The following is a 12,677-nucleotide window of genomic DNA, read 5'->3' as shown; positions in this document are numbered from 1 at the left end:
CAACTCAACACTGATAAGTAAAATGTGAAACGGTTAGTTCGCTACTCCAAAGAGTTCTTTGAAGAACTCTTGATTGAACTTTGACAACAATTATAAACCACAGAGACTTGAGAAGATTATTTGGGGGCAACGAGAAGATTTATATCTTTTGCAACCAAGATCTACTAACCCAAATTTCATAATAGGCAAAATGAACACTCTGCAACTGAAAAGCAAGGCTGCTCATCCTGTTCCTCATCAACAGCATCATCATGATACAATAAGAGGTGCATATTATATACAAAGCACAAAACCAACCCCTTTATGAAACAGGATAAATAAGAATAGTCAGCCATCAGCCATGGAAAATTTGGTTTCAAACACAAATGAACACTCAGCCTAACAAATTTTTTTCTAAAAAACCAGAGTATCTGTGAAGTGCAGAGAAAAGAATATTTTAAAAAATCTTACCACAAATTTATTTTCTGGCATTGCCAGAAGCCTCCAAAATTACCTCTATTTGAGCAAAGGAACTTAAATGGTAAATAAAAGTTCCCATTAACTGTGGGCTTCAGCAGTTGGGTACCTGAGAATTTGCTGGGTGATTCACTGTCTCTTGGAAGTTATAATTCTCAAAAGACTGAGGGAAACTGTTGCAAAGAAAAACACTCAGATAATAAATATTCCTCCAAATACCAAATTGCCACTTCTTTTAAACAGAGGAATACAAAACAGATGTGACACGCTGCACCCAAAGATTTTAGATTAACATTAATATTAAATCAATACAAAATGCAGTAAATTTCATATGCTTTAGTTACTAGACAGCATGGGTCCAATAAACTGTTCCGTACTACGCACAGATCAGAATGCTTAAATAATCTAAATGAAGAGAAAAAGCTCAACACTGATTACTTCAATATAAAACATATAAGGATCTAAGAAGTATATGTGGCAAGAGTTAAGTGAAAGAAATCAAGCTGGGAGTGGTGATGATTCTTTCCAGGAGAAGCTGCTAAGAACAAAAGTTATAGCCTTTCCCCCCTTCCTTTTTTTCTTTCCTATTTAGAGTTCAAGGATAGACATTAACTAGAAAGTATGCTAGATTTCACAAGGCACTTTCTGTTTATTAGGAAGTTTCCCAATAAACTATTAGAAAATTATTCCAATTATCTCTAGTATATTTTGAGGAAAGCAAAAGTAAACTTTGCACAAAATACAGATATCTAACATTTAATACGTATCATATGTCACAAAACAAATTTCACTCAGGTGTAAACTAATTAGGCTCATAATCTTAGCAATTCGATTATTTTATTTACTTTGCCATAAAGCAGACAAGACTCTGAGTAAAATTTATAATTTTGGGGGAATTTAACTGACACAGTTCTAACTGAACTCAAAGGTTTTGAGATTATTACAGTACTTGAAGCCCTTTCAAATTGTTTGTTTAGACAAATGCCTAAATAGATAAATATCGTATATCAAACTTTAAATATATGAAAGTACACTTCAGAAGCTACCACTGGACTTAACGTCTTACCAGATCTGTGTTAATGTGCTAATTCTTTAGAATTAAATTGATAATTTTTAAAGCACTTTATCTAATTCAGCACTTTTCTAGAGTCTTTCTAGGCTTTTTAATCTGAAAATATATACGTATAAACCACACACTCATAACCTAAAAAACAAGTGAAATGCCCACAATATAGATGGATTTACTTTTAAATTCATTTAAAAAATTTTAACAAAAACCCTGCAAGTTAAAAATGCCAATTTTTGTTATCTCAAGTAAAATTCAATGCTGTTACATAAATCTGATCATTTATCAATATAATGTACTTTATTTTTTATACAAATATATGTTTAAACCACAGAATTTATATCTCCACAGTTTATAAGTCTCTTCTACCAAGATAAATTGTATGTTGATGAATCTTTTAAAACCGCGCTTGCAAGTACTTTTCTTACAGTGCCTATTCATTCTGACAGTAAAAGAAGGGCAACTTCTTTTGCCAAATTGAGATGGGAGAATTTTTTTCATGAGAGAGGAAAACTAGCTGGTTTTTTTAAGTTATTGGGCTAATAGTTTTCACATTCATTTACAAGGTTGCTTGAAGCCTCTGTATGAGTCTCCTCCCCTCTTCTTATTTCCCAAATATGAAAATAGCTTTTTTGTTTTTCTTATTTTAAAATAAATTGCATGCTTCCTATGTTAACAAGAAAATTCAATTCAAAGTTAACCTACTTAAATGAAAACACAATTAATATTTAGTAAGCTATCAAAAATCAGCCAGGATATATTTGCTTAAACTAATAAAAACTGATTTCTCATTTTTTATAAAAGTATACTAGAATTGCTTAAGTGTTACCAATATCTAGAAGCTTCCTTTTCCTTCTGCCCACCAAAAAAAATAGGTACTAAAAAGCTCCGATACTAAATGCACAGCTCATTTCACTAAAGTTTTAAAAATAATTTATCTAAAAAGTTTTTCCAAATTTTCAGGCTGAGAAACATTCATATGAAGAGAGGGTAGGTAAATGACCTAAGTTTCTCAACAAGTAACAGAAAATGCTATAAAAAGTTAATCAACACAGATCTTAAGTTTTTGCTTTGCATATGAGAACCTGTTTTGAAGTATGAAAGGATAGCTGTTTGTATTTTGGGGATAGGAGACAAGGCCAAAACCCAAACCACCATAAATAAAAGGGGCTCTAGGGTTTAATGTTTAAAGGATACTTATTTCTAAAAAAAAATCAAAGCAATTTTAAATTCCTTTATTTAGTGATGAATTGTCATTTCAGGGAGCCTCAAATGAGCAATACCTAGTCACTTTAAAAACTAACATGGAGGCATGGACATATATACACTACCAAACGTAAGGTAGATAGCTAGTGGGAAGCAGCCGCATAGCACAGGGAGATCAGCTCGGTGCTTTGTGACCGCCTGGAGGGGTGGGATAGGGAGGGTGGGAGGGAGGGAGACGCAAGCGGGAAGAGATATGGGAATATATGTATATATATAACTGATTCATTTTGTTGTGAAGCTGAAACTAACATACCATTGTAAAGCAATTATACTCCAATAAAGATGTTAAAAAAAAAAAAAAAAAAAAAACTAACATGGGAATTCCCTGGCAGTCCAGTGGTTAGGACTCCACGCTTCCAGTGCAGGGGGCACGAGTTCGATCCCTGGTTGGGGAACTAAGATCCCGCAAGCCATGCACACAGCCAAAAAAAAAATTGTTTTAATTAAAAATAAATTAAAAACTAAGGTAATCTGGTGATGATAAGGAAGCAGGGGAACAAATAAAATCCTATACTATTAAAGATATTTAAACTGTAAAACTCTTTTGGATGGTAATTTGAAAATATAGATCAAAAGTCACAAGAATATACATTCTTTCTGAACTGGCTATTATATTTTTAAGAATTTATATGAAGGAAATTTTAATTTACACAAAAATTTAAACAGCGTTATTCATCACAGCATAGCTCCGACCAAAAGAAACTGAAACCAAAATGCCTATCATTAAAGAGTTCTTTAATGAAAACCTATACTGTCATTTAAAATTACTGTTGTAATGTATTAAGTGGAAAGGCTGGTTATAAAAGTAAGACATGAGACCAACTTTGATATTTTTAAAATATAGGTATATACAAAAGAAAAAAAGGTTTATGTTAATATTAATAGTACTTAACTATGAGTTATTCCTTTAAAAGAATTTTTATTTCTTTAAATTTTTCTGCAATAACTGTAATATTTATTTGTAAAAAGAAAAAGTTTAAAATTTAAGTTTCAAATGACCATTATTTACCTGGCCAGGAGATCCAATATTGCATAATAGCCAACATTTTTTTTTTAATCAAACTTTCTTTTAAAGTTATCAAAGTTATTTTGAACTTAAGTGTGGGTAAATATGCCATTTGTTAGTAATAACTTCCAAACATGACTCCTAGGAAACCTCAAATAATAATATTTTATGATATTGTTTTATAACATGAAAGAAAGGTCAAGAATAACTCTTGATTTGTACATACAGGTCATATAAAAATCAAATGCACAATGAAAAATTTTATAAGAAAGTACATATAATATACATTTTAAAGTTGTACTTAGTCCTTGGCCTGTGCATCCAACCCCCAAGTTATTCTTCATGAACACCACGGCACAATCAATTCACTACCCACAACAGAAAAGGTGTGAGGTGACACAGTTGTATACCAGGAAAGTAGTGTGTGTGAGGAAAAAAAACACTAAAGGCAAAATATGGTGAAAAAGAAAAAGAGCAGAAATACACCACCTCAAGATTTCAATGGCACCAAATTTACATGTAGGTATGTAACACTAGCACCATCTGGTGGAAGACCAGTTAGAAGCCATTCTCCAACTATCACAGTTTTTTTAAAAAAATTCTAAGCTATCTTTCAAAGAATGAGCATTTTCCAAAGAGAACGAGTCTAGCAATGGTACAGTAATTATTTACACAGAGGACCCATAACAAGCCTGTGAGAACTTAAAATGTCTACCAAACAGAGGGTGAGTATATCCCGGGATGGACATCTTATCACATCCACTGAGCAGTATTTCAACAATACAGAATTCCCTTGGCTACTTTTCCTTCAGTGTCTCACAGCATATCAGATGAACACTTTCTAGCCACAAAAGAAACCTAAAAAGGACAACCCCAAATTAGCAACTACCAAACAGAACTGTAATTTGGAATTTGGGGTTCCTCAAAGTAACAGCTACCGACTCTTCTGGGCCATAAACATAACAATAGTATTCATTCCACATGAGAATCTGATTCTGGTTTATGTTCACAATGATGCTGAGCTGCTACAATGTACCACAATGTGTAAAAATATTACACTTAAATCACTTCTACTGCTGTCAGTGGGCCACTCAATTTGACAAAATCACTGGTACCTTCAAATGCCATCAAGGGGAAAGCCAATTAACAAACTGAAGGACAAAGATGGAGAGCTTCTCTCTATTTGTAGGTTGAGTCCCTCTGCTGAGGCAGAAGCAGTTTCTGACAAAGAATGGAACCAGCAGAAATTGTCGGTCTCCACCACTCTCAGGGTAAGCATTCCTTTTATTTTCTTTCTCCCTTCCCTTCACTGTCTTCTGTTTTCCTTTTAAAAACAAAAATTCCTCCTTTATTTTTTTTTCCCCATTTATGTTTGAGTCCAACATGAAGTTGTTACAAGTACTGCACAGTACCACTAAAGGGAGCTCAAGGAAAAAAGTCACAGCAGCAACCAACCACAAGGCCTGATGTCTAAGTGGTGTTAGACTAGGCACAAGGACAAGGGCCCCACTGAACAAAGACACGAAAAGCAGGCTTGAAGAGCAGAACACTGGGACATCCCTGGTGGCGCAGTGATTGAGAGTCTGCCAGCCAATGCAGAGGACACGGGTTTGAGCCCTGGTCCGGGAGGATCCCACATGCCCCAGAGCAGCTGAGAATGTGTACCACAGCTGCTGAGTCTGCGCTCTGGAGCCCGTGAGCCACAACTGGTGAAGCCCGTGCACCTGGAGCCTGTGCTTCGCAGTGGGAGAGGCCACCGCAATGTGAGGTGTGCACACCGTGGGGAGGAGTGGCCCCTGCTTGCTGCAGCTGGAGAGGACCCACGTGCAGCGGTGAAGACCCAACGCAGCCAAAAAAGTAAAATTAATTAAAAAATAAAAGAGCGGAACACTAACTGTGAAAGAGGCTGTTGTTTGCAGCAGTACTGTAAGCATTCCATGTTCGCTACTAACGAGTTCCCAAAAACTAACAGGGCAAGGAAGAAATACTGATCTAATTTTTGTGCTTTCATCAACATTTTGAAATGTCCTGATTTAAAGAACATGATGTCAACCTACCTGCCATCCCTACTGCCCCAAACATACCAAAAAGTATGCTTCTCCTGATTCTTGCAGTTAACTCCAAAACGGTCAAATTTTTAGGTACTCAGCTTGTATTTACTCATAGAATAACTGATTATCTGTGTTTGTTTATTCTTGTTCAAATGCAACTCTACATTTAGATATAAATCTAAGAGTATGAACTGGAGAGTTTTCTTACAAAGGGAGAAGTTTGTTTATTTTTTTCTTTTCTATCCCTATGTTTTTTTTAAGCTTAAGTACATCTATAGGAATTTATCCACTAATAAATAAGTGGAATTCAGACTGCTACGGCATAGACTTTTCAGAATGAAACTTATTGCAAGATATTTTATTCCTTTATTATCCATCCAATAACAGAAGTCAGAATCAGAATTACTAATTTAGAGGGTTATAATATTCTAATATTTTGCTAATAATAAGTGCTAAATAATAAAATGTGAATTATTAAAAGTTTTAAGAAAGAACAAAAAAGAGAGAAGCAAAGGGAAAAAGATAATGAGAAATAAAATAATTAAAGAGAGAGACAGAAGCCAAGATACACTTTGCCAGCAACTAACAGCCCAGTTCTTTTTACCTACAGTTGAATAAAGTTTTGGAAATAACAATGGTTTGTGCTACATTCCCTAATATTCTTCCAAATGCTACTGCTAAAAAGCTCAGTGGACTCCACTAATAAGTCACATACATTTTATCAGTTTTCACATCCTGTTACTCACTCCTCTTTTTCTCCCTTGTCTGATGTTTGTTTTTGCCTCCCACCCCCCATCCTGCCAACCTCTACTTTCCTCTGACGTGAACTTATACCTCTGTAGAAGTCATCACCGCCCACTTAAGGGACCCTATCTACAAACTTCACTTAACACATTCACCAACCAGCAGTCTCCAGTTTGAATCATCAGGCTCTTTTCTGGGGCAGCCTCAAACTTTAGAATTTCTTTTGGCCACCCAGATAATGCTAGGGGAAAAAAAAACCAAACAAACTCTGAAAGCACAGGCCAAATGTAAGATGACGACTCTAGATCAACCACTTTTTCTAATCGTGGTTTTCAAAAGTACACTGAACAGATGGAGGGAGAAAATGAGTTGTTCAGTTCAGCTGGCTGCTCCATTTACTACTTTATCTATGGTCAGATCTTTACTTTCTTGGGATCACTGCACATTTCTGGCTCTGCTATATTACACTGTGTAAATATTTAGGAGAAATAATTCCTTTCAAGGATCTAAACTTCCACAGTCGTTATGGCAAATGAACCTGTTTATGCTATGTTTGTTAAGTAACAGCAAGCCTAAAAGAACACAGGAATTTACTAATATATGTGGTACACAAACATCACAATCATAAAGCTTCTCATAGGGTCATATCAAGAACATGAAAGGCCAGTTTATTTTTACTCCCACTGCCCTGTAATTTTCTTTAACTCTACTACAACAGTCCTTAATTCAAACCTTTCCTACAGTTACAGTAACAGGGTAGACTGAATGTACATAAGCTGTACCAAAACTACTCACATCTCCATTTAACCTTCCTTGATTCTCAAGTGGTTATCAAACTTAATCCTACATCTGAATCTGCTGGAGGTTGTTAAAACACACATTGCCAGGCTCCACCCCCAGAGCTTCTGCTTCACTGGCACTGAGAATTTGCATTTCTAACCAGTTCACTGGTGATGCTGATGTTGCTGGGACCATATAGGTTTTAAAGTCTTATTAAGGTATAACTTACATTTCATAAAGTTCACCCATCTTAAGTATACAATTCAATGACTTTTAGCAAATGTTGTACAATCATCACCAAAATCCAACTTCAGAACATTTCCATCCAGAAAGATCCTTTGCGCCCATTTGCAGTCCTCATTCCCATCTCCAATCCTAGGTATCCACTAATTTACTTTTTGTCTCTATACATTCACCTGCCTGGACATACCATATAAATGGAATCATAAAATATATGGTCTTTTCTGTCTGGCTTCTTCACTTAGCATAATGTTTTTGAGATTCATTCATGCTATAGTATCAGTACTTCTTTTTTATTGCTGAATAGTATTCCACTGTTCTAGAAATACCACATTTTGTTTATCCATTCACCAGTTGATAGAATTTGGGGTTGGTCCAAGTTCTCTGGTATTATGAATAATGCTGCTATAAACATTCATTTACAAATATTTGTGTAGACTTATGTTTCATTTCTCTTGGATATATTCCCAGGAGTGGAAATGCTGGGTTGTAAATTCATGTCTAATTTTTTAAGAAACTGCCTAAGTACAATGAATAAGGGCTCCAGTTTGTTCATTTCCTTGACAATACTTGCTGTTGCCTTTTTGACAACTATTCTAGTGGTTATGAAGTGGTATCTACTTCTAGCTTATTTTACATTTTTAAATCATTGATGATGTGAACACTTACTCAATGTCTTTGTTGGCCTTTCCCAATCTTCTTTAGTAGATTATCTGTTCAAATCTTTGCCCATTTTTATTTGGCTTGTCTCCTTATTATTGACTTATAAGTGTTTTTATGTATAAATACAAGTCCTGCATCAGATACATGATTTGCAAATATTTTCTCCAAATTTTTGGTTTGTCATTTTCCTAATGGTCTTTTGAAACATAAAAGTTTTAAATACTGATGAAGTCTAGGACTACACTTTGAGAGCCAGTGTTCTAAAGCCTCAGGTGGGGCATGCGGTGGTGCGTGCGTGCGGCGCCGTTGAGCAATGGGATAAGATAGAGGGGCGGCGCCGCCGCCAGGCCCACTCTCCGTCCACTCCACACGTCGCACCGCCCGCCCACTGCCCAGCGTCCGCCGCCTCCTCCGCCATGGCAGTGGAGGGAGGAGACCATCTCCCCGGAGACGGGCACACCTTCCCCAAGCACGGCCAGACCTGCGTGGTGCACTACACCAGGATGCTTGAAGATGGAAAGAAATTCGATTCCTCTAGGGACAGAAACAAGCCCTTTAAGTTTGTGCTGGGCAAGAAGGAGGTGATCTGAGGCTGGGAAGAAAGAGTTGCCCAGATGAGCGTGAGTCAGAGAGCCAAACTAACTGTCTCCCCAGACTATGCCTACACTGCCTCTGGGCACCCAGGCATCATCCCACCAAATGCCACTCTCATCTTTGACGTGGAGCTTCTAAAACTGGAATGACAGGAACGGCCTCCTCCCTGAGCTCCCCGTTCTTGGATGTGCCATGGAAGGATCTGGCGCCTCCAGATGTGCACAGCGAGTCCATATGGAGCTTTTCCTGAAATTCCACTACACTCTTTGTATAAGCACCTTCCTTGGCTGAATGTGTTCCGTCACCAGCTTTGCTCTTCCCCTTTCTCCTGGTATGTATGTTGAGCTGAACTACATTACATAAACCTCGAGTTACTCATTTTAGTTTGTTTTCATTTTGGGGTGAAGACTGAGTTTCAGTCCTTTGGATCTAGGTTTCCAGTTAAGTACTAGTCAAGTGTTAACAGCACAAGAAATGGGTTGACTTCAGAATAGGAACTGGTGTGTGGGGTGCAAGAATCTTTATTTTATTTTATTTTGGATGAAAGTTTTATCTATTATATGTATCTATTAAACATTCTTGCTGCTGTGCTGCAGAGCCATAGCTGATTTGAGGCGCTCTTGAGGACCGAATTATTCTCCAAGTTGAGAGACATCCTCGGGTTGAATGAAAAGCCCGACCCCAAACTAAAGTGGCCTCCACTGCCCCACCCTCCCCTCCCCTTAACCCTCTGCCTTTTGAAAGCATATCCTTTTCACTGAGATGTTGGACACTACAGGGTCTGTCCCTGGGCTAGCAGGGACCTCTGAAGCCTTCTTCATGGCCTGGCTTTTTTTTTTCTTTCCATCCTGTGGTTTTTCTAATGGATATTCAGGACTTTCGTAATCTCATAGCTATCCAAGCTCCACTTCCTAAATTTTAAGGACTTTAATCAAAAGTTAAATTGAAGGCGCTGTTTGTAGACACTTCACACCCATGAAAGTCCAGCCATCATGACAAATCCCTGAGTGTTGTCTTAAGAAAATGATGCTGGTCATCACAGCTTCAGCATCTCCTGTTTTTTGATGCTCAGCTCCCCCTGCTGATCTCAGAGTTTCCTGGCTTCTCCCTCTCACCCCTCTGCTGTCCTGTGTAGTGATGTGGTGAGAGAAACTGCTGCCTACTCCCTTACCTCCACACTACATATGAGTTTCAAGTTTTATTATTGCAATACAAGTGCTTTATGCCGGCTTTTCTCAATAACAACAAAAATGCCTCAAAAATTCAAAAGAAATAGTAAACCCTTGAAAAATGTGAAAGCTTAGTGGTTTCCATCTGCAATAAGCAATATGTAAATGTCATGCATAGTATCTGCTTTTCTGTTTTGTTTTGTTTTAGCAAAGCCTATCAGAACTACCATCCTAAACATACTTATTCTTTTTATGAGAGAGGGAAAAGAGAACTTGCAGCTTACTGGCTTTAATACATTATGGAATGAATAAATTCAGCTGCAGGTGGGCCTACCTGGGAATGCTGGATGGCATGCTGGCATTAAAGAACATGGACCCATGTCAGCGTTTTCAGAAGCATTGGTCAGTCCATGGCTTTTGACACCATTCTTAAGAATATAAGAAATATGTCCACCTTACAAACTAATGGGAATAAAGATAAATGGTGCACCATAGAAGATATTATAGAAAAAGAGCATATTACCTGAAAGATACATTTGATTTATTTTGATATTTTTATTAGTCTTCACGTCAGGGCATTATTAAAACAATTCATATAACAGTACAGCCCTTTCTTTGTTGAAAATTCACTGTACCTTAAGTGAAGAGGAGCCAAAGATGGCAGCTAAAATTCAAATCTTGTCTAGGACCATAACTTGCAAATGTATAAAACATACTTCAGGAAAATATAGGATATGTTTGATTCAGGTATAAGCAATATTAAGATGATTCATTTCCAGGGTGAAACCCAAATTACTACACGTTTACCTCTTGATGATTATCCATGTCCACAAATCATAACAAAACAAATCATAAGAAAAAGAAGCTTATATGAACACACTATTTCTATAACCATGACCTAAGATACAGATTTTGTGATTTTATGGAAAAACTATAATGATAAGAAGGATCCAGTTAAAAGATAAAGAAAACCCATTTAAATTTGCAACAACAATCCTTCTTTATATAATTCAAGTCAACCTAGGACCCAAAGCAAGAAGTTTTGTATACTGAAGAATTCCCATGCTTCTGCTATGAAATGTTTTCAAATATTTAAGTTCTAATTCATGGACCCTGCTCATAAAAGCCGTTAGTCCTCATTGCCTTTCAGTTGCTGGAGGTGGATTTTATTATTCTACTAGTCTTTATAAATTACAATACAAGGAAGAAGCCTGCTGGCCAAAACTCATTCTCCTTTTTTCACTGAGCCGCTCAAAGCCACTTAAGAAGTTGCCCAAAGAGATGTCAGAGAATACAGTTTCCCAAGTGATCCACAGTCTCTCAACATGGTCTGGCTCCTAATAAAACTTACAGGGCATCTCATCCAACCTTTTTACATTTTTTGCAATTCAAAATAACTAAAGTTATTGGAACATCTTTCCCAAATTACACAAAATTAAGCTATCATCATCTCTGTGATGTTACTGGCCCTGAGATCCAAGATAAAGATCAAGATGTAAGAAATAAAGGAAAGAGTTTACTCAACAGCATACAGCCAATTATAATTTATCCATAAGATTGAAAGGTAGGAATAAGCAAAATAATGTTAATAGGTTTTTAAGCCTTCATTTTATGACATGTTCAAGTCCCTTCTTCAACCAGTTAGATACCAGTTACTAGGTAGAACAAACTCAGCAGGTTACACTACTTTTCCTGTCCTTATTTAGCAATCAGTCCTCTGGTCTTAGAACACTAAGGCTCAATGAAAAAAAAAAGGAAGCAGCAGCAGCAAGGACCTCAAGCAGGAGGTCTTACTCCTGGTCATTTAAAATTTGACAGTCATCAGTGTGTGTATCTGTATGACAATATGATCATAACAGAAGTCCATCCTCCAAAATCTGCAATTTCCTAGTGAGGTTCTTGATAACAATAAGGTGCAAGGAGAACTGCACCCCCTGACCCCAGCTCTTACCATTTATCCCATAAAATCCAAAAAAGTAATCACTAAAACCTCTGCTTATACTAACAGCAAATTAGTATCATGCCAAATAGGTACAAAAGTGAATAAGAACACATAAACAAACGCCTTTGACTCTTCTGTACAAAATCGGTGTGCCTCTCTCCAAAGTAACAGAACTATACCACTTCAGCAATTCATCCATTTATGAACAAATGCCCTCAGCCTATTCCTGAGAAAGGGAAGAATGATCAGTTATATCTGTCTTCATCTTGTCTGAAAATCTTGACATTTTTCAGCAAGTAAAGTTTCCAAATAGCAGGTGTCAGAATGCCTTAGCCTCACATGTGGTGCTGGAAGGCAGGAAAAGCAGCAGCAGTATGTGGTCATGTCAGAGCCACATAGAAGCTGCCTAGAGAGCACATTCTGAAAAGAGCAAACCTCAGACTTGGTTAAATCAATCTACTGCCAGATGCCACTCTCAGAAAAAGCTGCAGTGAGAAACATTCGCAAAGCTGCCCAGAGAAACATTCAACTCAGAGCTCTCACAAAAGGGAAAATAGCTGAGTGCAGTGGCACCTGTCCATATCCTGTCTGATAATTTGGTCAAACTGGCTCAATGCAGAGATGAAAAATTGCCATAGAATTCTTTGCTTAGTCTACAAGTGAGTATTATTTCCTCAAGGTCATTTTCAGTTAATCTGAA

The 12,677-nt window shown here is 37.0% G+C and overlaps 1 protein-coding gene, 1 long non-coding RNA gene and 1 pseudogene across 7 annotated transcripts in view; 1 reads left to right on the top strand and 2 right to left on the bottom strand.

Annotated features, from left to right (window-relative positions):
- Positions 1–12,677, bottom strand: part of LOC125960907 (uncharacterized) — an 840,695-nt gene that overhangs the window by 140,547 nt on the left and 687,471 nt on the right. The gene's annotated exons all lie outside the window — the stretch shown is intronic.
- SRBD1 (S1 RNA binding domain 1) overlaps positions 1–12,677 on the bottom strand; it is a 231,045-nt gene that overhangs the window by 109,414 nt on the left and 108,954 nt on the right. The gene's annotated exons all lie outside the window — the stretch shown is intronic.
- LOC125960905 (peptidyl-prolyl cis-trans isomerase FKBP1A-like) lies at positions 8,617–9,494 on the top strand (annotated as a pseudogene).

The sequence above is a fragment of the Orcinus orca genome, chromosome 13 (assembly GCF_937001465.1).
Source record: "Orcinus orca chromosome 13, mOrcOrc1.1, whole genome shotgun sequence".
NCBI classification, from domain to species: Eukaryota; Metazoa; Chordata; class Mammalia; order Artiodactyla; family Delphinidae; genus Orcinus; species Orcinus orca.
Note: the sequence above shows the minus strand (reverse complement) of the source record. Positions and strands in the feature narration are given on the sequence as shown.